Below are 9,756 nucleotides of genomic sequence, written 5' to 3' on the forward strand. Positions count from 1 at the left end.
TAATGTGATTGAATACAAAAATTGTAGCTGTCTTGCCATCTGCCTCGAATGTAGGCATCGCCTCGGCCCACTTAGTAAAATAATCAACCGCAAGGATGATATACGCATGCCCCCCGGCCGAGTGAGGGTTACATGTAATAAAATCGATACCCCATTTGGTGAAAGGACCGACGGCAATTATAGGGTGGAGAGGAGCAGGTGGAGCGCGCATCTTTCGATCAAACACTTGACAGTTGTGGCATTTTCGGACCGCAATAATACAGTCTTTAAACAAAGACGGCCAGAAGTAGCCAGCGCGCAATATCTTTTGGGCTGTGGCATACCCAGACATATGACCGCTACACGCTCCAGAGTGATAGTCATTCAAAACCCTTTCAGCTTCCTCATGAGTTAAGCAACGTCGAAAAACTAAATCCGCCCCACGACGATAAAGAGTATCTCCAATAATTTTGTATTGTTGGGACTGGAATCGAATTTTCTGATGCTCCGACTTTGAAACTTCGGGCCGAAAGGATTGGGTGTGGAGATAGACGATTATATCCCCATACCAAGGATCTAAAGTGCTGATAAGAAACAAAGAGTCGTCCGCAATGGGCTCCTCTGCCACAGTTTCCGTGTCAACACGCGGGAAATCACACATCAATTCTGCAAAGACTAAAGATTTCTTAGACTTGGATTTTTCAAACTCCAAGTCAAACTCCTGCAGGATAACTATCCATTTGGAGTACTTGCCCCCTAGCAGTTGTTTAGTCAAAATATAGATCATAGGGTTGCAATCCGAAATGACTGTAGTTTTGTGGAGTAGAATGTAGTGACGAAATCGCTGGACAGCTTGAATGGCTGCCAGTGCCAACTTCTCCACATGCGAATATTTTAGCTCAGTAGGGTTTAATGTCCGACTAAGATAATATATCACATGTTCCGTTTCGAATTCATCTTCCTGAACTAAGACCATTCCAATGGTGGAATGGGAGGCGGCGAGGTACAAGAAGTAATCCTGGTTGTAGTTGGGAGGATGCAGCAACGGTGCATGGGTCAACGCGTGCTTGAGAGCATCAAAATATTTCTGAGCTATCTCATCCCAATAGAATGGAACATTTTGTTTCAACAACTGGGTAAAACCCTTTGTAACCTCGGCGTAGTTAGGAATGAAGCGACGTAAAAAGTTTGCTTTCCCCTGCAAACTTTGGAGTTGGCGAAGACTCGAAGGAGGAGGCAATTTGATGATGGCCTCTACTTTCGAGGGATCGACGCGAATACTGGCTTTTGAAACCACAAACCCTAGCAATCGTCCCACTTCTATACAGAAGACACATTTATGTGGGTTCAACCGAATTCGATAATGCCTACACCTCATGAAGATTGCTCGTAAATGGACAAGGTGATCAGCTCGATGTAAAGAATGAGCAGGCAGATCATCGAGATACGGTTGCACAATGTGTTTGATGTCATGAAACGCATAAGACATCGCCCTTTGAAAAGTTGCTCCGGCATTCTTGAGCCCAAAAGGTAATTTGCAATAAGCAAATGTCCCCCATGGACAAATGAAGGCCGTTTTTGGTTGATCGGCAGGTATAATATTGATTTGATTGTAGCCGGAAAAACCGTCCATAAAGGAAAATATTTCACTGCCGGCACAATCATCAATTATTTGATCGATATAGGGCATGGGATAGTTGTCTTTCGGACAAACACGATTGATATCCCTATAGTCGATACATATTCTTATTGTTCCCTGTTTTTTGTTAACCGGAACAATATTCGATACCCAATCCGTTAAAGGGATCGGATAAATGAAACCTGCTTTCAATAGCTTCTCTACTTCTGCTTTAATTGCAGCCACTTTTCGAGGGTGTATCTGACGCAGACGTTGCCGGACGGGTTTAGCGTCCGGGTAAGTCTTGATCTCATGGACAACAATTGAGGGATCGATTCCTGGCATTTCTTCATACGACCAGGCAAACACGTCGCGGAATTCCTGAAATAGGGCCTTGTATGTTTGAATTTCGTGATCTGTACACGAGGCACCTATATGAATGTTCTCAAGAACTCCAGGTTTGACTGAAATGTCAATGGCAATTGTTTGAGAAATGTTTCCCAAATTGAGCTCTGAATCAGGATGTTTCATTGGATTCTGAGCGTCCTTGACATATTCAGCTGTAAAGATTGATAAAAAATCATTTTCAAAACCATCACCCTCAGGTAAAAACGAAGATCTATGATGGAGATCTTCCCATGGTAGATCGTCTACACTTAGGATTTCACGAAGTTGTTCGTCAGATGACACAATTTCGGGAAACGCTATCCGTTCTGAGGTTGATGTGAAAAGTGATTCCTCACGGACCACATTCATTTGGTCGATTTCGGTTGAACGCGGGTTGGTAAAAGACTGCACGGCTTCATAAGCAATTTCATATGGACTCAAAGGCATAGAATCGCCAAATGAGTCTATCTCAGATTCAGATGGGACAATCCAAGGATCATCATAAACAATGGTGTCTGATGTAATCATATGAATGGATGCAAATGAAGACACTGCGTTGATTGGAGGAAAAGGAAAAGTTCCCAGTAAACCGGAATCTTTAACTAATCCTACGCCAACATCCTTATAAGGGATAGTCGTTTTACCAACATGCTGGATAGTCTCTGAAGAGGCTGGGTCGGACGAAAAGTAAGCCAGCTGGTCTATTGTTACGATCTTGCCATTATGTGGAAACTTTATAACTCGGAAGACCGATGAAATGACCGCTGTCATAGCGTAAGACCAACTGCGACCCAAGAGAAGGTTGTAGTCTAGAGGGGCATCAACCACCTCCACATCCAGACTAACAGTTTTTCCTTCAACCTCTATAGGCAATTCCTGTAGAATGCCAAACGGACGGAACCCACGGCCATCAAAGGCCTTAAGAATTGTCGGGGATTGATTCAGTGAAGGAGAACCAAGCGATCTCCAACACTGTATCGACATAATACACGTGGAAGCTCCCTCATCAATTACAGTCCGATGAATAGGCCTGTTTTTTACTATCACTGGGATCTGGAAAGCCATCTGATGAGGCAAATGCGGTGTACTATTTTCTAGATCAAAGATTATTAGGTTCGGGTCCTGAACATCAACAGCTCCTATAGCCGACAAAAGTAATTTGCGTTGTGCTGGGCATGATTGCAGCACTTCCAAAGCCGACATTGCTGAGGGTGAAACAGCTAAGTCCTCAACAATGTTATAATTCTGGGCCGCTCTCGCATGTGGATTGAAAGCAGACTTTCGAAGTATACCCTTGGCGGGCGGTTTGATTACTAATTCCGGGTTAGGTTTCTCGATCTGTAGTGGATCAGAACCGGGAGCTGAGGTTGATGGATTAGAATGAGAAGATTCTACTTCTTTGCCATCAACAGGACTTTTACTACCATAATCTTGCGATCGACTCGCAATCCGTACATGAGACATCATCAATATGGGTTCTTCACTGGCATTCAAGGAAGAACCTATCATTTTACTCTCCTGCTTTGGAAATGGATCTTTCAAAACAGCAGGAGTTGGGGAACCTTTGACGATTTTTACAACCTCTGCCCGATGAGGGCAATCTCTTGTAAAATGATCCTCTTCACAAATAAGACAAGGATAACGAGGTTTGCGGTTTTTGTCATTAGTTTCCGACTTTTTTGTTTTCTCCTTTGGAGTTTTGTCTGCTTTATTCTTCTTCTTGCCTTTCTTCTTCCCACCGTTTTTTGATTTAGCCGTAGATGACTCTACAGCGTGAACGTCGGCAGAAACTTCAGCAGAAGATTCTCCCGTCGGGGATTCTAGTAAGGTTATAATCGGAGAGGAATTCTTTGAGGATGTCTTCTTACTTTTAGTATTCACCGTACCAATCATGCCATTAGCAGCATGAGACCCCGAAGGAGCAGCAGCGATTTGATTTGACTTAGGAAGATCTGGGATCTTTTCGTGTAACGTACCTGACTGAGTATAAACTAAGTCAAGGTACTGCGCTTGAGCAATGACTTGCTCCTCAGTAACTACTCCGGCCTTAGCCACGTCTTCAGTAATATTCGGTAACAATGATTTAACAAACCATTCAGCTAAGATTTGGTCCAAGATAAAAACTTTCACTAAACGTCTTCGACGTCTCCATTCATGAATATGATCAGAAATATAAGTGGACGTCGATTGTTTTAATGAAGTTAGTAACTCCGTACCATTATTGTATCTGACTGGCAACTGAAAATGAGTAAGGAACGAGGTAGCTAACTGGCTAAAATTATAAAAAGAGGCCCGTGCTAACTCAATGTACCACTTGGCCGCGAGACCAATGAGTGTATGCTGGAAAAGACGTAAGCGGATTGAATCATCCGAGATGGAATTTGAGGCACACCAGAGGTGGTAAGTCATCACATGATTCGACGGGTCCTCTCCAGACTTACCTTCGAACTTGGGTATGTCACTGGGCAACTTATTTGGCATTGGCGGCCAAAACGGAAGATAATTTATTGGATCGTTCGTTAGGCGCGACAAGTCGGGTAAATCCAAAGTTGCGATAAACGGTAATTGCCGATTAGGATCCCTAAAACTTTGGGTCACAAGACCAGTTCCAGGAGGAGGATATCCATGATAACTAGGAATAGGAATCGCGTTCGGGATATTGTATCCTCCCGGAAAACTAGGATTAACAAGACCGTACTGGGGTTGTTGTGGTTGTTGATAAGTGTACCCAGGATACGGTTGATACTGGTAAACTGGTTGCGTGACAGCAGGACCGAATTGGTACTGTCCCTGGTACGGTTGATAAGTGAATTGTGGTTGACTTGTGACAACCGTACTTAAACCAGGTTGTCCTACAGGTATCTGAACCGTAGTTTGAATCATAGATCCAGACAATGGTAAAGATGTCTGAGGAGTAGTTGCAGAGGGAGTAGAAACCGGAGCTGTCGATACTCCAGAAGTAAGTGCGGTAGACTGAACAGATGTTGCGGTAGTTGCAGCAGTCGTTTGAGATGGAGTACTAGGCGCAATGGGCGACTGAGTAACTACCGAAGTTACAGAAGTTTGAATATTTGACTGGACTGGTTGCTGGGGTGAACCAGAAACTAAGGGTTGTCCAGTTTGAGATGACAACTGTATACTTGGCTGCAACACCTGTTGAACTTGTGATGGATCCCACACTATGTTCATTCCGGGGTATTGACCCATAACAGGTTGAGGATATTGAGATCCGTAACCAGGTTGAGGGTAGGATTGATAATTGAAAGGTACATTTCCCATACCTTGAACATAAGATTGACCTTGGGGTGGTAGATAACCTTGACTCGAGTACTGACCTTGGGGTTGATACCCTTGAGGCACGTACTGATACTGGGGTTGACCTTGAGGCATAAATTGATACTGAGGTTGACCTTGGGGTACATATTGAGGCTGGGGTTGACCTTGAGGAATGTATTGTACCACGGGTACATACTGTCCTTGAGGTTGCCCCCCAGACGCAATTTGTGTACCTTGAGGTTGCCCCCCAGGCGTTAATTGAGGCTGCCCCCCAGGCGGTAACTGCCCACCTTGAGGTTGAGAACTAGGATTTGAACCTGACATCATGTAAATGTCTCCTACGCTCAATGGTTTATTACCATTGTTTCCAGTTAATAACCCATGTTCAATGGGTTGAGGAGATGCTCCCGCAAAAGTACCAGAAAGTGACTGATACCCAGTGGGAACAGAAGGACCGCCGTACAAAAAAGATTCAGGCAATTGAGTAAACATGGACGACTGACCAGACATATTTACAGGAGTATAAATACCTCCAGGTGGATAAGGAGTACGAGGTGGAGAAAAACTTGACCCTGAGTTGTCTAAATAATTAGTTAACGAAAGATACCAAGTAGTACTTCTAGGAGGACTATAAAAAATGGATTCACGCTCCCTTAGATCAATAGTAGGTTGATGTTCAGGGATAGGGATGCCTATATCTTCTTCTGGAGCAAGTTCTTCAATAGCTATCAAACCAGAAGGAAGATTTTCGGTGATGACTCTTTCTACCCTAGGTGAATCTGGAGCACTAGAAGTCAGAGTAACAGGTTCAGATATCTCAGGTTCTTCACCTATATCACTAGTAGATGAGAAACTACCAGCAAGCTCGGAAACTGCAATAGCTTTAGGATTATAACCTGTTTCTAGACTTTGGTAATCTGGATGAACTACCAACGAAGACTCTCCTTCTTCAGGTGACCCCACTTTACTGCCACTAGGAGTTACAAGGACTTTCAAACCTTCGTAATGACCCGGAACCTCTTCAGGAGGTTGGCCTCGAAGTCTACGAGACCTCCTCAACAAATCAGCCACGGTTACAACCTCAGGAGACTGGCCCCGAATTCTAGGGGACTGTCTCGGTAATTCAGCCACAGTTAAAAACTTTTAACTACTGCACACGCAAACAAAGTAAAATCTCAAAGCAAACCGCCTAAAGTCTCTAAAGAACCAAACAAATTTGAATCACACGCCTAAAGAATCTAGGGCGTCAAACCATGCACAAACAGTAACCTTCCGGACCGAAAACACTAGTTGGTGATGAAGCCCAACATCGTCGAATTCAGTACAGAAGTGGTGGGTGGAACAGTTACCCCGGAAACCTGCTTAATGAATAGACCGGCACAAGTTCCTCCACTTTAACCGTCTCGAGTGAAGTGAACCCCCCGGAAAATCCAAGTGAGTCTAGCCAACGTCTGCTCTAGGTATAGTGGGATCTTCCCTCCATTGTCACCTCGGGTAGAATGCTAAAGATAATGGTCACTAAGGTTACCAACAGCAACAAATATACCTGGGGGAATAGTCTACGACCCGATAGCACGCAAGGGCAGAGTAACAAGCTCAATCCCCTTGCCGGCTCCTTGACAATAATCCAAGGTTTACCGACAAGTGACCCCAGGCTCCTCGACAATAATCTGAGGTTTACCGTTTGTAGTACGTGCGTATCTGGCGTCTTTCCCAATGAAGGAGGATTGATCCCCTCACTGGTTCGGACACGGTCTCGTGCTTCTCCTTTAAGAGGAGCTTTCCCAGAGCATAAATGAAACGGTTGGATTTATCCTACCACAAGATGAGCTACTTGTTTGGTTTTGCTGTCTTGGAGAGTTTATTACTCTCCTACTCCAAGACACTAGCCTGATCTATATTGGTGTTTCAGAGCCCTAGTAAATAAAAAGTTACTAAGTTAATTTTACTTTAAGCGTTAATTTTATGGCTTTTCATTAGGACAAAAGGAAATGGAGATGAAACTGATGGTGTGTAGACTCGACTCAAAACCGCTAAAAAGATGCACCTAAGATGATTTACACTACTTTTCCTTTTTCAATGAATTCCCTAGCTAAGAGAGTTGGAGAATGCAAAATTTATAAAAGACAACTTTCTTGGCAAAGACAATCAAAGAAACAATCTCTTTATCTTTTCCAAAGCATACAACACATGACCACTAATTATTTCACGAAAATTCCTTTTTCTTTTCAAAGACTTCAAATGCTACTTTAAAGAAAACTTTTCAAAAGAGTTTTTGTATTTTTTCTATATTAACAAAGCATATAAAACTACTTAACAAAAAACAACTCTAACAAATCTATGAAAATCAAATCAAGTTTACCTAAAAGCAAATCTAAGAGAAATTTACCTAAAAGAAAATCTAATGAGGAAAAAGCCTATAAAATGTGATTCTAGGATGTTTTACTCGGTCAAAATGCAACCAAGGATCAGTTCATGCAGAATCATAAACTAATCAAAAACAAAAATCGAAATATTTTTGTTCTTTTTCTCAAGAATGAAATTCAAAGCTTTAATCAACAAACTTTCTCGAAATTCGCAAAGAGATAACACAACGGTAGGTCTCTCACAAAGGTGGGTTTTATGAAAGGTCCGACCCCTAAGAAGACTGAAAAAACCAGAGAGATTTCAGGTTCTTACAACTTCTAAAGCCAAAGTCACTACAGGACCAATGTAAAAATCAAACCTAAGGCAAAACTTCTATGAATTTCACTAAAACTCTCGACGCTAACGGAACAAGCTTAAGTGAAGATCTCTGACAGGTAACCAGTGGATCTGGGCAGTAAAAACAAATTAAAAACAAAATCTAAGAGGCAAAAATGGAAAAAATTGGAATTTTCTCAAATTTGACAGGGGTACGCAGGCGACCTGTTTGCACAGGTGCGGGTACGGTCTGTGTACAAAGCTGCAGTGCGTACAGGTACGCACTGTGCCTAACTCAGAGACTGCGTATTGCTGGAAAAACTAAGAAAAATAAAAATCTAACTTAACCCTAAGCTATTCCACCCAAATACACAGTCAGACAGCCAAAAACCAGAAAGCAATCGACTTTTCTCAGATCAAAATAACAAATCAAAAAGAACTCAAACACATTCATGGATTCCCCAGTGGAGTCGCCATTTTGTCACGTGGAAAGAGTCGTCTTTGCGGACAAAGCTGACCTCCCTAGAAACTAAAGTGTTTCTAGTGACAAACAAGACAATTAAGAACTATCCTTCTCTAAATATGCATTTACAATATAAGTAATCAAGTGTTTAGATCCTACCTTTAGTCCAACGTTGTTGTAGTAGTCCAGCCTCGTCGATCCGGATGAGCTCCTCCTTTTCTTCAAAACCTGCATTCACTAACAAGCAAACGATTAAATAGCACCTGAATAACTCATAAAATAAAACATATTTAACATACAGACCAAGGAGTATATGAAACAACTCATAAATAACAAATTGTTGAGAAGAATGGACTTATTTGTATTAATAGGAAACAAAAGAAACCTTACAACCTGAGCCTTGGTGTTGTGCAGGTCCCTCCCAGGGTCCAGCAAGAGTTCTCCTTTACTCTAATCAGCTCACCCACTTCCAAATGAAACAAGAAAGGATGGGAATCTCTCCTCACAAGCTTCTACAAGGAAGTCCTAATTCCAGCAGCATCTACCCTTATGAATCTTCAGCTTTCAACCTCCCCTCCCTCTGGCCCAATGCCTGTATTTATAGTGCTTTGGAGGAAGTTAATCAGGTCCACCATGAATGGGATAAGCCCCTCTTTCAATGGGATAGCTCCCCTCTTCATGGGATAAGTTCCTCTTTCTTTGGGGTGCATGAACCATCTGGAGGCGCTCAATACACGTCAAACCATCTTCTAGAATGCTCTAGATTTGACCACAAGTAACTTTTTGAAGTGAAACTCGCGCCTTTTGACCTTTACAGGGGTACGCACCCACCCCTTTACAGACAGAGCGTACAAGTACGCAGGTATTGTGAACTTGGGGTGCGTACACGCAGGTAAGGCTAAGAGAAACTGCGTAACCAGAGTTAATTGACTTTTAAAAGACTTTCTCTCTTTCTTGGAGTTTGACATGAGGAGCAGAGGTATAAGACTTGCCAAGGAGGATAGTATGACAGTTGATGGAGCCATACTAACTACAAATAGTCATGGTGACAAATTTTACTGTAACAATCGCCTCATCTGTTTCCATGAATGGGAGTGTGACCCAGGATTGTTCCAGATCTTTCCACGCTCGGATGTACAAGTGATGCATGTCGGCTTTAAACTCGGCGGTGCTCTGGAAATTATTATAGATTGTGGGAGACATTCACAGTCATCGAGCAATCTTTGTCCTTATATTTCCTTCCATAGAAGTCCAAAATGCTCGAATTGCAGAAACCCTTGTCGCATCCCTTGTACCACATAGCGCCACATACCGCACTGCCTCAGGGAGGTCATCTGTGATGCTGGGGAAC

The sequence above is a fragment of the Pinus tabuliformis genome, chromosome 8 (genome assembly GCF_031772625.1).
Source record: "Pinus tabuliformis cultivar Carrire ecotype Pingquan chromosome 8, CPIR1, whole genome shotgun sequence".
NCBI classification, from domain to species: domain Eukaryota; kingdom Viridiplantae; phylum Streptophyta; class Pinopsida; order Pinales; family Pinaceae; genus Pinus; species Pinus tabuliformis.